Below are 15,414 nucleotides of genomic sequence, written 5' to 3' on the forward strand. Positions count from 1 at the left end.
CCTCTAAACTTTCAGCTCAGACAAGGAGAAGACTGATCAGAGATGCAGCCAAGAGGCCCATGATCACTCTGGATGAACTGCAGAGAACTACAGCTGAGGTGGGAGAGTCTGTCCATAGGACAACAATCAGTCTTACACTGCACAAATCTGGCCTTTATGGAAGAGTGGCAAGAAGAAAGCCATTTCTCAAAGATATCCATAAAAAGTCTCGTCTAAAGTTTGCCACAAGCCACCTGGGAGACACCCCAAACATGTGGAAGAAGGTGCTCTGGTCAGATGAAACCAAAATCGAACTTTTTGGCCACAATGCAAAACGATATGTTTGGCGTAAAAGCAACACAGCTCATCACCCTCAACACACCATCCCCACTGTCAAACATGGTGGTGGCAGCATCATGGTTTGGGCCTGCTTTTCTTCAGCAGGGACAGGGAAGATGGTTAAAATTGAGGGGAAGATGGATGCAGCCAAATACAGGACCATTCTGGATGAAAACCTGTTGGAGTCTGCAAAAGACCTGAAACTGGGACGGAGATTTATCTTCCAACAAGACAATGATCCCAAACATACAGCAAAATCTACAAAGGAATGGTTCACAAATAAACGTATCCAGGTGTTTGAATGGCCAAGTCAAAGTCCAGACCTGAATCCAATCGAGAATCTGTGGAAAGAGCTGAAAACTGCTGTTCACAAACGCTCTCCATCCAACCTCACTGAGCTCGAGCTGTTTTGCAAGGAAGAATGGGCAAGATTTTCAGTCTCTCGATGTGCAAAACTGATAGAGACATACCCCAAGCGACTTGCAGCTGTAATCGCAGCAAAAGGTGGCTCTACAAAGTATTAACGCAAGGGGGCCGAATAATTTTGCACGCCCCACTTTTCATTTTTTTATTAGTTAAAAAAGTTTCAAAAATCCAATAGATTTCGTTCCACTTCACAATTGTGTCCCACTTGTTGGTGATTCTTCACATAAAATAAAAAATTTATATCTTTATGTTTGAAGCCTGAAATGTGGCAAAAGGTTGAAAAGTTCAAGGGGGCCGAATACTTTCGCAAGGCACTGTACTTCTATCTGAACTCCATTAGTGTAGTGCTTCCCATTTGGAAAGTGTACAGTACCTGCTAGTTAAGATGTAGGTATAGAGAATAGAGCCAACACTGTTTATAAAAACAAGGGGAAAATTAAGAATAGCTCAGTCCATTACCTTCATTGCCAGTAAAATGAAATGGCCAAATATGAGTAGCATATACATGTATATTCCCTGCAGAAACGTAGTGCAGCTGTTTGAGATGAGAAAATGACAAGAAATGTACAAACTTTGGGACTCAAACCCTAACAACTTTACTCACTTGTGGCCAGAGACATGCAGCCGCCCCAAACCCCTCTTTTGGCGTTTAGAAAGCTTTCTAAACAAAAAAAAAATAGCCATCCCAAATAATCATGTCACAGGGTATGTCGGTGCTATTTTTTCCTACAGTACATGACTTGTGCATCCTGCTTCTGAAGGAGGCTGGGGCCGGGACTAAGAGCAGAGCAGTTTTCCTGAAGAGGGAACTCAACTGCAGAGAGAAAAGTAACTATAACAACCGGAGCACCCTTAGGTCCTCCTGTCCATTTAGAAACAAATAATGATCTTTAATACGAGGGAAAAGGAGCAGGTGCAGTCAGAGAGAAAAGGAGAAGGTGTTGGGGAGCAGTATAGTTCATTAGCCTGGCCATCGCATACTGTGTTAGGTGTGCAGTCACAAGCTTGATAAGCAAGGCTAAGTGAAGTACCTCTTTCATTTAGACTAATGGGCCTTCAGTTTGGAAGGCTTGGTTATAAAGAAAAGTGTATTTCATGTTGAGTGCATCAGGTTCAAACTTAGTTGGGTTTTTTTTTTCCCCTCAGCGTTGCAGTTTGTCACCATCAGAAAAAAAAAAAAGAAGTGTATAAATTAATTCAGAAAACCTTTTAGTGCTCCTCTCAAGATCTCAAGGGCTCCTTTCAGATTTCATTCAGGGGGTTAATTAATCTAGTGGCTGGGGTTTGATTGAGTAGGGGAACAGCTCGAGTTCTTTTTAAGGGGCCACAAGCTGCTATCTTTAAGGCAGCGCAGCTCGCTGCCTTTTTTTCTTTCTTCTGCAGGTAATGATGGAGGAGTCTCCTTTTTTGCCTTTAATGCATTTGCTACTTCTGAAATCACTGGCCATTTCTGTAATGCACCAGGCGGGGAGCTAAACAAGCACAAGAGGCATTACTAATCGTCGGAAGATTGCGGAGTGGGCAAATTAGAGGCAACCTCTCTGAGGCTCCCCTGCCAGGAGCCCTTTTTACAGATTTATCATGGTTAATTTAAGAGAGCTAGCAGAATGTCATTCTTCATCTCGCAGTTACGGACAGAGCACATGTTTGTCTGTCTGAAGTGGCTTGCTGCTCTCCAGAGAGCGCCACTCATTTTTCCCCCCTTTTTTTTTTGAGTTTTTCTTTTTTCCAGTCCTCATTAAAGTAATCAGCGACTGTCAGACCTGCACAACACACACTCCGCTTGGTAGGCACTTCTCTCCTGGATTCTCCATCCTTGCTTCAGCCACACATACACACACTCGAGTGCCACAGTAATGTCTTGCAACCTAGCAACAAGTCTTCCCTCCATGAAATGAAAGCTTTGGCTAACGGGTTTTCATCTGGTTCATTTAGCACAGGGGCTGGGAGTTGGTGGCTCCGTGTTGGCCCTGCAGTCTGTGCAGATTTGCAGCTCGGAACGAGAGGAAGAGCTGCCGTGTGCCAGGGCAGTCTATTTTTAAGCGTATTTAATTCGGCAGCGGAGAGAAGTGAAAAGCGATTGTACAAAGCGCAATGCAGTTTTGAGCTTCACAGGCACTTCAGGTGCATGAGTCCTGAAGCTACGAGATTGATCCTCGTGAATGATCCGCTGATTTGCATTTGTGTGTTGTGCTTCCAGCGTCGCACTGTAAGATTCGGTATAGCTGTATGGTTAATGCGTTTGACCTTTTTAAAAATGCAGAGATGTAGCTGTGGAATCCCAACAGGACTGGCAGTGATCTTACTCTGCTTGAATAGCATATGTGTGGATTCTGGTTGTGCCAGCCTGCAGAGACTCACCTCTCAGTGTAAACGTCTACAGGAAGAAAGATATCTAAAGAAAAAAATGAATCAAGCAGGGGAACAGCCACAGAGCCTTCATCTCCGAACGTATAGCTCATGGTCAGCCCTGCAGGTCGTAACCGCCACCAACGGCATCAATTGCCCCAGACGCAGTGCTGTTTAAACAAACGAGGAGGAGGACGAATATAAATAATACAACGGAGAACGTGCCTCAATAAGGGAACGTCTCCGAAAATCATTTTCATTCCTTTTGCAATTGCGCGTGGCGTTTAAAAAGCGGTGTCACTTCTGGTTAGAAAGGCTTGCGCCAAGCTGTCGGAAAAGGCTGTCTTTTGTTGTCAAACTGCATTTGCGAAAATGTCACTAAATGGGAGACTAGTCATTTAATCTAAGGAAGAAGGGACTAAAGAGCTGTGTTTTACTGTCATCTGTGCAGGCACATAAAAGCTTCTGAGCTGCTCTCCTTGTTTTGTGCAAGTGGCGGAGAACTTCATACAGTATATGATATGAAATCACATTTAATTTGCTGAAATTACAGGGGGTTTGTATATGGTTTTTGTCCCTCTTTTTGACAATTTACCCCCCCCAAAGCTTGCACAAATTCTGTTTTTAATGCCTGAGAGAAACTTGAATTGTGACTTTACAGTACTTTACACTGTACCTTGTAAAGTGTCGGCACCTTCTGGTGGAGCAGGAAAAACAAATTGCTACCTGTTTTCCTTTAACGTTTTCAACATTTCTCATCGCAACCGTTTCTTTCTTGTTTTAGTTTTAGTTTCCAAAGCTTCCTGTTCAAATGTTCTGATGCCCCCAAAACAGTCTTTCTGAGAATACTTTTTTAGAGTCGGCTGTAGGATAGTGAAATCGTTTTGACACTTTTTTCTAGCCCTTATCTTGGATACGTTTTGCAGTGGTGTCTCTTGGCACCTGTGTTTTAGCCTTTGTTTTCTGTCTGTTCAACCGCAGATCAGGCCAGTTGTAAACTTGAACTACAGTATTAGTATAGAATGCTACTGTAACCGCTTCATAGTTATGGCATCTAATGGTGCCCTGGCTACATGCGTTTCCTTTTTTTACTTTGCACAGTGTCCAAGAAGAGGAGACATAACTAATTTTTTGGAGCATCTTTCATCAGTCTTGGGAGTTGTCTTTTTTGGGTTTTTGCAGGCTTCGAGATGTTGGTCGAGTATGCGTCTTTCTTAACGTATCAGATCAGCAGATACCCGCTTGATGTCAGCTGTGACTGACAGTTACTCCAACACATTTAACAGTCCATTTCTAAAATTGAACTATAAATTTCCTGAACGGAGCCGGGCCCGCGCAGAAAGCAGACGGCGGGCTTTGTCGAAAGCACGTTTTGCGCTAGATTTATGTGGCTCAGATCCGAGTCATCATTTGCAAAGCACTTAAGATTTGCTGACCTGACCTTTCTTTCTACTGCCACCCCCCTAGAAAACACCATTACAAGTTAAAAATTGCATCTAAAATTTCTCCAATTACATGTATGGTGATACAGGGAGTGCAATAATAAGCTGCCATTCCTGCACCCAGTCCAACAATTTTAGAAATTAAATGGACCTGCTTAATACACACATACCTCTTATAGCACCAGTCTGGTGTTGCAGAGAAGCAGAGCACTCACAGGTCACTATAACATGCTACTTATAGATATATGCTCCCATGTTTTACCTGTGATTGATGTATGAGGGCATCATTGGGTTATAGGTAATGATTCCAATACTCACACCCTACAAACAAGAGCCATTTTAAAGCATATTATAAACAAGTATTTGTATTTGCAACCAATATCAACCAGGCACACAACCACCCACACATACCTTATGATCTGCGTTGAAACATCTACACTGGTTCTTTGCTTTGTGATTGTTTTCCCTCTTTTAATTGCAATTCTCTTTCCTGACGTGGGTCGAAAGCGCCAAGGAAAAGGTGAAAATGAGGCACAAGCGAAGCATCGAAAGTCACAAAATGAAACCCCTCCCCCCTCACCTACGCTCTTAACCGCGTGCTTAACGCGGAAATGCTAGCCACAGGGCATTTCTCTCCCCGAAATTTCAACCACCTTGCGGGTGTTCTTCATTTTTTCTATTTATTTCTTCTTCAAGTCCTGAAAGGGCGTTTTAAAAGCTCTGTGTGTACCTGCCGTGTTGCAAAACACGATTCTGGAGGAGACGTGTTAAAAGCAGTGCGAAAGATTCATGCTTTGCTGTTTCGCGGGATCCTGTGATCGAGTGTCCTCAGCCATTCTCGTACTGCTTGTGATTCGCCCTCTTTCTGCTCATTTTCATTTAGCAGACGTTTGATAAACATCCTTTCTAAAGAGCTGGATCAATACTGGTCACTACATGTGGTGCCGTCTAAGTCTGTCTCTTCATTGTGAAGGAAATGTGCTTACCCTCTACTAAACTTTGGTTAATGCACCATCCTAGGCTATACTTTTTTTTCCCTTTCACACAGCGGTGACCAAGTAAAGCGTTGCGGAAAAATGTAATGCCTCCCTCCCCCTGCTTTCCTTTTCTTTGTCTGTCCTTACTGTGTGCAGGTCATAGTGCGGAGCGCACTTTATTTTTTCTAATCCGGCAGGCGAACTGCATGATGAAGAGTTTTGAGTCATGGGCTGTGTGATTTCTAATTAAACATTGATAGTGTTATTCGTTTGGACGGCATGGCGTGCGCTCAATCAAAATGGCAGCTCTAATTATGTTCCCGGGATTAGCTAATGGATTTTTGGAATGTTAGGCGGCGGAATTTCGCCGCAGTCTCTCCTGGCTTCCCTGGAGCCGCTGTGAAGGGAGGAGGTTCAGCCAGTGATGGTCACTGCAGAGTGTCGGTCAGGGAGGAAAGACTGGCAGAATTCATTTGTGTCAGTCCTAGTCCCCTGACACCACTTAACTGTCTCACTGCTGAGTGTGTTTTCAGTGGCCCTACGCAATAGGACTCCACCACAGAGGCATAAATCCTGATAGTGGAAAACCAGCCGATGCCAAGCAGTTCAGAAGTTATGATAAAGTGCTGCCAGAAGATTACTGTTTCAATTTCTGCTTTGGGCGTGACTGTGTGCGTCTCACCCCAAATTAGTTTTTTATTTCCTTTAACTTCGTGCATCAGATGAGATCAAAAAATATTTTTGATTAAGTTGTTCATGCAGAGTTCTCCTCTTGGCCTTGGTGAATTATCTATTATGAATATTATGATACGGTTTAACACTGAACCCTGAAGGATTGATCAGAACTAACCATTTTGTGCCGAAATTGGTGCAGTTTCCTGTAGTTTCATGATGTTGTACAGTACTGTTTTCGGTTCTAGAGGTTTCACAGTTCTATATTATTTGAAAATAAGACTCCCAAGTTGAACGCAGTTTGATGGTGTTTTGTCCATTGTAACGGGAAACCACAGATGGGTGTATTTCAGCAAGCCACTTGTCACAAATTCTCCTTGCAGGAGAGAATTGTGTGTGAACGACTGTTGCTTGGCTACCATAGTTGTTCCTCTGAACTCATCGGTAAGGAGATTATTTTATTAACTCGGCTTATAGGTTCATTTTTTGGAGTCAGAGGCAGTCATCTTCTGATGATAATAATATAACCAAATGTGTGCAATGTACTTTGTTTCTAGTAAACCAAAATTATAATGGTTTTAAAACAAACTTTGCAAGTGGGTTGAAATGCTAAGAGCATTGCAGTCAGGTACTTCTCATCTGGACAGTATTTAGCAAGCACTAGTGATGTTGGTGGGATTGAATCATGGAGACCTTCTCCAGAATTCCCAGTCCCACCATCGTGGTTGCATGATTCATCACTGACAGACGAAGGCAGGTGGATAAAGTAGAAGGGACACTATTACCAGCGCTTAATCGAAACTGACAGGCACACATTTGTACATTGATATCATCCCCATCCAGTGTAATTGGCATGTTTTTCTTATCTGTCATATCCTGGTCAGTAGTCTGTGCAAGTCATATGTGTTGGCATTACAGAGCTCCACTTTAAATATTGATACTTTAAATAGTGAAGCTCTAATTGGCTGGATCTGAATGACTGGGAGAGGCGCAGCATTTAAACATGCTGTAATTGGCTGGACATGAGCAAGTGGGAGGGGCTTTGTGTTGAACTGTGCAGTCACGTCCAGTGGTCATTGTTGGTGGAAAAGAAGTTGATGGAGATGTTTGGGGAAGAAAGAAATGGCATGTTTAGTGGAGATGAAGAGCAGAGTAAACAGGCTGGGGGAGAAACTCTACATTTTGGAGGCTATCGTACAAAAACCCACTTACAATTTGGTTTTGAAATGTAGCTTTTTTTCCCACTGATGTAAGTTGCATTTATTGCTTTGCATACATCTTTTAAAAAATGAAATTAGCTAAATTTATTCAGTGTGACAGACTAGATTTAATGAATGTCTCTGAATTATTGCTAGCTTGGGCCTGTGTGAGCCCTAATGTTCTGTCTCAATCATCCACAGACAGTGCTGTCCTTTTTCCAGAGTTTGAACAAACTTTTCATTACTTGGATACAGTGACCCACTGTGACACAAAGGGACCCACAGCTCATTTTTAATATTGAGCTACCATATACATCAGTGGCTAAAAAACTGACCTTACTAAAGTGCTAGTACTGTACATCTCCACTGCCATTCAGCTGTTTCCAAAGAAGCTAATGTGTTTAAAGTGAGCAGCATATCAAACTAAAATCCAGTATTTTACTGTACTCCAGAAAGTTTTTATTGCAGAAATCTCTGTGAAGTCTTTTTTTTTATTATTCTCCTATCTCACAAACCTACATTAAACACTTGTGAAATCGATTTTAAATTGTTTCAGTGAAGATTGCTTGTTGATTCCATCTTGATGAGTGCTTTACACTGTGGCTCATGGATGTTTTATATACAGTATGCTTTGCGTTACGCAACTTATTGGCCATTCGTTTCGAAGCGTACTGCAAATGACTTTATGCACAAACAGTGTACTACAGTTATAATAATTAAAAATATATTATATTATTTATTAACCCTTTACAATTTCTTGCATTAGGAATTATCTTTTCACTTGCTCTCCATGAGACACACAGACAGGGAGAGAGCCTTGGGTCAGAGCGCAGGGTCTGCCATTGTACGGCGCCCCTGGAGCAGTTGGGTTTAAGGGCCTTGCAACGTAGTAGGATTCCTCTGCCGGCTGCGGGATTTGAACCGGCAACCTTCCAGCCACAGGGGCAGATCCTCAGCCACAGAGCCACTGCTCCACCCAGTTTGTAGTACACGTAGGTTCATTTGCAACCAGACCTAAATTGAACTTTCTTCCAGATAGTTTTCTTGAAAGTGCATAGTTCTGCAGAAAAGCTTACTCTCCCTTTCATCTAGCTGCTTCTCTTTTCCAAAAACAACAATTACATTGTGTGATAGGAATTTCATTTGCTCAAACTTGTTTGTTGTTTCTCCTTCGGTTATGGTCTCTTTATTAAATATTTTGTTGGAGTCAGGAGTTTGTATAATGCATTTCTGAAAATGACTCACTGCTTCTCGAGTTGTACCTAAATTAAGTCATCTCTGAATGAAAATGAATCCGTTTTAAAAAATAAGCTTTTAGTAAGTATATATATTAGCTATGTTCCATGCTTAAAGCCATACAGTATGTATTTCAAGTGGCAGCCCCACTGAAGCTCAACAGGTGTGATCCTGGTCAGTACCTGGATGGGAGACTCCTGGGAAAGCTGAGGTTGCTGCTGGAAGTGTCTAAGTGGGGCCAGTAGGGGGCGCTCACCCTGCGGTCTGTGTGGGTCCTAAAGCCACAGTATAGTGATGGGGACACTATACTGTTAAAAAAAAAAGTGCTGTCCTTCAGATGAGATGTAAAACCAAGGTCCTGACACACTGTGGTGAACAAAAACCCCAGGGTGTTTCCAAAAAATAGTAGGGTTGTTACTCTTGTGTCCTGGCCAAATTTCCTCCAAGCCTTTCTCAGTCATGGCCACTTAATCCCCATCTCTGAACTGGTTTCATCACTCTGCTCTCCTCCCCACTTTGAGCTGGTGTGTGGGGAGAGTACTGGCGCACTCTGGCTGCCATCACATCATCCAGGTGGGGCTGCACACTGGTGGTGGTGGAGGGGATCCCCATTACCTGTACAGCACTTTGAGTGGAGTGTCCAGAAAAGCACTCTATAAGTGTAAGGATTATTTATTCATATTTGTATCTGCATGAATCTCAGTGTGAATGCAGTTTTACAACCTGAAACATTTTCATCCATCTGTCTTATACAGATAATCACCTGGACTGACTACAGCTGGAATCAGAGCTGAAAGTCACTTGTTGAGCTTGCTGAGAGTTCAGTTCATTCACAGGCTGAGGTGCTTATATCGACACATTACTTTCATATTCTAGTTACTGTTGGGGGACTAATTAAAAGCCAAACACTACATATCCATGTATTGTTATACTGTATGTATTGATCCATATTGTAAAAAGCTTAGAATTTAAATCAAGGAATATTAAAATTGTGCAATACGCTTGTAAAATCTTATTTAAAATATTATCTACAATATAGGTCACAATGTTACAGAAAGTATATTGGTGCTCCGAAATCACTCCAGAGCATCTAGATGCATTCCTGTGCCTTAAAGGAATATCCTAATCTGAGAGGCCAAAAGAACTGTTTTAGAACGGAGTTGTTTCAGTCTTGAATGGGTATTCAAAATCCTCACAGGCACAGCCAATGTCATCCAAGGGGACGTCTTTAGAATCGACCCTTAAATGCAAAACCAAAGGATACGAATGGAAACTATAGTTAAGCACTTTCGAAAATGAGAACAGGTGGCACTTCTTTACAGTAATGGTTGTGGGAGTATGGAACAAGCTTCCCAACCTTGTCGGTTGAAGGTACAGTAATCCTTTAGATTGTTTTCACAAATCCAGCTAAATGAAACGTTTGCATGTAATGTGACACTTGGAAAGATGTACAATAGCTTTAACTGTAATTGAAAGGTCAAGAGAAATTGATTATTTGTACTCATGTGGTCTATGTACCTTCTTTTTTTGGGGTTGTAAGTTAGAAGTACCTTAAATTAGTGGATCTTAGAAATAAAAAATGCAGTGTATTATAGTCTTTTTTCAAAATTCCTGATAAATCTGTTGTCTTTTTTTCAACATCCTTTGGCTCCATTGTCTTTATCTGAGAGACGAGCTGAATGCTAGTTCATTTCAAGAATATATGTGTGATAACGGCGCCTTTCCCCGACCATTTCAGATTTAGCTGCATGAAATATAACCGGTTCGCTGAAGCTAATGTGCAAAGGAAGCCTTCGGGAGAGCTGTTAATTATTTACAGGTCGTTAGAAAGCAAAATTATGAAACTGGTGTTTTATGATAAAGCACTCCTTCTTTGCCACAATCAATAGGCGCCTTTGATAAAATTGTTGTTTTCTTCTGTGGTGCCCCATCAATCCTATAAACTAGCCGTGAGGGAGCTTTTGTGTGTAGTCAAAAGGGAAGAAGACAAATGTTAGTACACATTTATGCTTTATTCTTTCAGGCATTTTGTCAGGGAAAGTGAGGTGAGAATTAAAAAAACAAAACAAAGTTCAAATAGAGTATAATTGTAGTGATCTAATTCAGCCTTAATTGCAGGTCCCGTGTATGTCCTGAAATCCACATACAGAAGCAGACGATGTTAAAGACCTTTGTGCTAAGCTTCTACCCTCTGTAATGACACCCTGCTAATAAATACTGAACCCAACCAGCATCTGTTGAGGGGGATGATGTTATCACTATCTTCTCAGATGAAGCACAGCCAGCAGTATCTGCTGGAATGAATCGTAAAAAGTTTTTTAGGAGAGAGTTCATTTGGTCAGTGCCAGTGTCGGTGAATGTCAGGTGATTGAGTGTTTTTCGTTTTCGTCTTCCTTGTGTATAGTAAAGATAATCATAGTTTGAAAGGGCATAGGCAAGAGCAGCAATAATAAACCACCTGTGTATTGGTTGACACGCAGTAATGGGGTGAAATGATCACCGAAAATGGTCAGTTTGCTTTAAAATGTTTGGTGGGGGTTACTAAAAAGAATGGATATGCATTTTTCTGTCTTTGTCCTGCCAGTTTGCAATTGTCATTTGTGAAGCGTTCCTCCAGCTTATCAGAGCCATCTGGTATCTTCCATGCTGCGTGTCCCACAAAGCCTACTAAAGAGTATGCATTGATTTGGCTCTTGCTGTACAGCACTGTAAACTTACATTTGCCAGGCAAGTCACAGGGGCCTTCGTATCGAATGATGCAAAGCACCAGCTCACACTTAGGATGCCTTAATCAGCTCCAGTCTGTCTGTTTCCCTGGGGTGTCCAACCAGTGCTCACCCCCTGCATCTGAAATCCCAGTTCACAGTGGCTGATGACAGACTCTAAGCAGCAGTGTCTGGACTGCAGGGCTCAGACTACACGCCAACAAAAACTGCCTTTACTAGTTAAACCACCTGGGATCCCCCACCCCCCCCCCCCACAGCACGACTCCGTTCAGTTTGGAATATGAGTCGGCTTGTCAAAAGTATTTAAATTCGGATGAGCTGCAGAAAGGGATTAATGCATCCGTTCTTGGAAACTGGGGGAGATGTGATATTTTGTTATTTGATTACAGCTCAGAAAAAGCCTAAATGAAAGAGCATTTGCAAATATCAGTGAATGAGATGCTGCACAAGCCGTTTTGTGGGGGGGGCGATGCGGCAATGTGTTCGTATACGAGGGGATTAAAACTCTGGTGGAAAGTTACTGGCCCTGCGTCAGGTTGGCACAGGGCTCCTCTTTCTCAGAATGGGAGTGCAGTTGTTCTCTCAGTGGAAAGGAAGGCTCACTGATGAAGGCTGTTGCAGACGCTGACAGATGGAAGCTGTGGGGCAGGCTCCAGACGGCGTTCCTCCCAGCGGGACTAACTGCTGCTAATGCTCGAGGTTCACAAGGCGATGCGACTCCGAACCGAGACCCGGTCGGAGCAGGACTTGGGAGCGTCGGAGTCCGGGGGATGGAAGCGTGATGGAAACCATCCCGAAGAGCGAAGGAGGGAGAAACGGTTCCCCCTTTTTTTTTCCAGGTTCCTGGGTGGCACCACATCCATTGGCCGGCCTTGCTAGTTTGCGTGTCCCGAACTTGTTGAGCTCATGCATCTGTCCACCCCCACTGCGTCAGATCTTCGGTATGCCAGGCATCTTGGCAAGCCGCTTAACGAGGTTTCCGAAAAACAGCGCGTTAAAGAAAACTAATACTAATCGTTAAGCCTTTTTGCCAGGCCCTGCTCATTTCAGTCGCCTTTCGTCAAGTTGTTGTTAAACTCAGGTCTCCCTGAGCCCCGTTAATGAGTTGATCTGCCAGAGGAGAGCAGAAAAAAACAGCAGTTTTTTTTTTTCCTTTTGCCATTGATGGAAAAATGCTTAAATTAGACCTGACGTTGGTGCGCTGTGTGAGTTCTTCGGCGAACAAGAGGAATTTGTGAGAAGCTGCGCTTGTGTACTTGTCCCGAGAGATGGAGATGCTGACGGTACCTTTCTGTTAACATTTTTTTTTTAAAGTTGGCAGAGTGAAAGCACACAATTTATCACAAAAAGTAAAAGCATTGATTGTGCAGAAATTACAGGTGGGAATCTCATTTAATGCAGGCATCGGACTTAGACATATCTGTACTGGACTCTGTTTTTTATCTTTCAACTGATGGTTCACTCATCCCACTTGTGACTAAAGTCTGAAATACACTGAAAATCCTTGATGATTATAAATAAATTACCTAGCACTATAAATGAGTGAATATAATTTAGAACAACTGCTTCTCGGTGGTTTATGATTTAGCCACCTGAAAAAAGTAAACAGCCTCTGCAGTTTTAGAGATTCAGTAACACTCACTCTAATTTTTTTTCCCCCACTCACTTTTCTTCCTAAGAGCCTAAGGGCTTCTACCACATGCAGTATGCAAATTAACCATTAACACTACTACTCCCAATAATTCTCTTAGGATTTTGAATGGCCCCCTGAAGTCCAGTTGACTGCCAACTGGTAGTTTGAATTTCAGCTGCACTAGGCTTCTGTTTCAGGATGCTAGAAAGGCAAACTCACTTGATCTCCAAAGAATACTGAAACATCTTCACTAGGAAAGAGATGTAGCGCTTTCAAAACTGCATGGGGAGTTTACACCGAAGACTCACCAGTGTGCAGTGATCGTAATGCTTCAGGCAGTTGGTACATACTGTAAGAAGACATGACGTGAAAAATGTGGTTAAGAACTTGGGGTGATCTCCCTTCATCTTCCACGGGTTTTCGTTCTTCTTAGAGACATTCAAATCCTGCTCCCCTCCCCCCCCCCCCCCTCCAACCCCAGTCACTAGATCTAGATCAGGGTGTCATTCAATACCATAAAGCCCATATTCTTCCCTATGGGGGAAGAGGTGGGTGGTTTACTGCATGAAGTAATATCACAGCAAAAAGCTTTTGTTTGTAGATGCAGTCCCAAATGATCCCCCTAAACTAAATGTGGAGCTTTGTCATTTATTCACTATAGGCCTGAATGTGTCTCTACTAGATCTGTACACTTCTTTATTGCTCATGATCGCTAGAAATGATGTTTCTGTGCACTGCTGACTTCCCAGAGGGAGTGGTGCTTCCTTACAGGTCTCTTACAATAGACGGTCCCTACGACTCCACTGAGTTCTACCTGCCAATAGGGTAGTGCTCTTCTAAGCCAAAGCACCTGCTATACCCTGACCCCAGCTCGTAAAGAATGATTTCTCCTTGAATCTTCCGCTCAGCGTTCTCCTCCTTAATGCGAATCATCTGCTGATCTTTGGCTGTGCGTTTCAGTTCAACTTTCTGAATAGGGGCTCTCTCCTCTTTTTTTTTTGGGTTCATTTGCTTGAGGCGAATTTTGCAAATGAAAACAGCGTGACTTCTCTCAGCAACGAGCAATAAAGCGCCTTCCGCCTAAAACAGTTCAGAAATGGGTTGCACCGACTGTAATAAATGGCAGCCTTTGTTGAAAAAAATCTGAGTCAGGCAGATGCGATTCGTGGGACGCAGTTTTGCGTGAGAGCGAGGTGACACGGCAGAAAAGGTTGTTGGGAGTTTATTTCAAGCGTTTGAGTTCTTTGGAAGTTTTTAACACAGTGTTTGACAACTCATTCTTAAGGATCTAACGTCTAATATTAGTGTGCAGATGTTATTTGTGGGTCAGACATTCGGTATATCCAGTATTATAACATTTTTTTAAACCTTAATTTAACATGAATTTCATTAACATTTCTTTAAACATAATTGCATTGACTGATATTTCGTTTGTTTAACTTAAACACATACAGAGGGAATTTCAGAGTTTCAGCAGTAGTATGCTGTAGACCAGAATTTGCTCTACAGGTGTTCTCTAAGTGGAAAACAAAAGGTGCTTTTCATGTAAATGTGATTTTGGCACTCAAAATGTGCGAGGAAAAATTTCTCTGAAGCTCTGCTTGTTTTTCTATTCCCTTCTGTACTAAATTTGCCATCCTATTAAGTAGTTAAACCTACATGAAAAAATAACATTTTTTCCCTTTTTAATAGTTCCAAATGTCCTTTATTCCTGAATCTATCTCTAATAATTTGAATAAAAAATGGCAAGTAAGTTAATATGCCTTTTCTAATATTTTTTTCACAACAGTCTTTCATTAATTGTATTTGTTTTATCACCCAGTTTAGTTCATCATAACAAAGGTATTACGGATATGTAAGAATTTTATGTCTATCTAACCTGAATTGAAGAATGAACCTGCTCTCTAGGACTGAAATCCTCTTAGGACCACCGATTTGCTCCTTATACTATTAAATGTCATTTTCTCTTTGCATATATTCATGTGGGACTGATTGAACAGAAATGCATCTTTGTGAATGTGGCACCTAATATTTAAAAAGCTGTCACAGTTTTACAGGAATTCACGATTCCCTGTGATTATAGAATTATGCTGTCACTTATTCATCCTAGCCAGTCCTCTGAAAGGCATAGATTTTTAAAAGAAGAGAACAAAAAAAGAAAGAGAAAAAAAAAATTCGAATTGGCTCAAGAATGCGTTGATGATAAATGAAGTTGGGTGGAAATCGTCCCACATTAGTAACAGAGTGACAGCCCTGAGGATCCCAGCTATTCAGAACTGGGCTCCCAATGGATTGTTGTTGCCAGACTTGTGCTGCCTATAAAGGTTGTAGGGTTGTATTTGTCTTCCTTATAATATAAAATTCTATTCTTCCAACAGGCTCTGCAGATAAGAACAACCTAATATGTCTTACCTTGAAAGGTCAATATTTGTCTGG

At 42.0% G+C, this 15,414-nt stretch overlaps 1 protein-coding gene across 7 annotated transcripts in view; it reads left to right on the forward strand.

Moving 5' to 3' along the window:
* Nucleotides 1-15,414, forward strand: part of LOC148648748 (partitioning defective 3 homolog B-like) — a 319,671-nt gene that overhangs the window by 248,310 nt on the left and 55,947 nt on the right. The gene's annotated exons all lie outside the window — the stretch shown is intronic.

This window comes from Lepisosteus platostomus, chromosome 14 (assembly GCF_059453375.1).
Source record: "Lepisosteus platostomus isolate fLepPlt1 chromosome 14, fLepPlt1.hap1, whole genome shotgun sequence".
NCBI classification, from domain to species: Eukaryota; Metazoa; Chordata; class Actinopteri; order Semionotiformes; family Lepisosteidae; genus Lepisosteus; species Lepisosteus platostomus.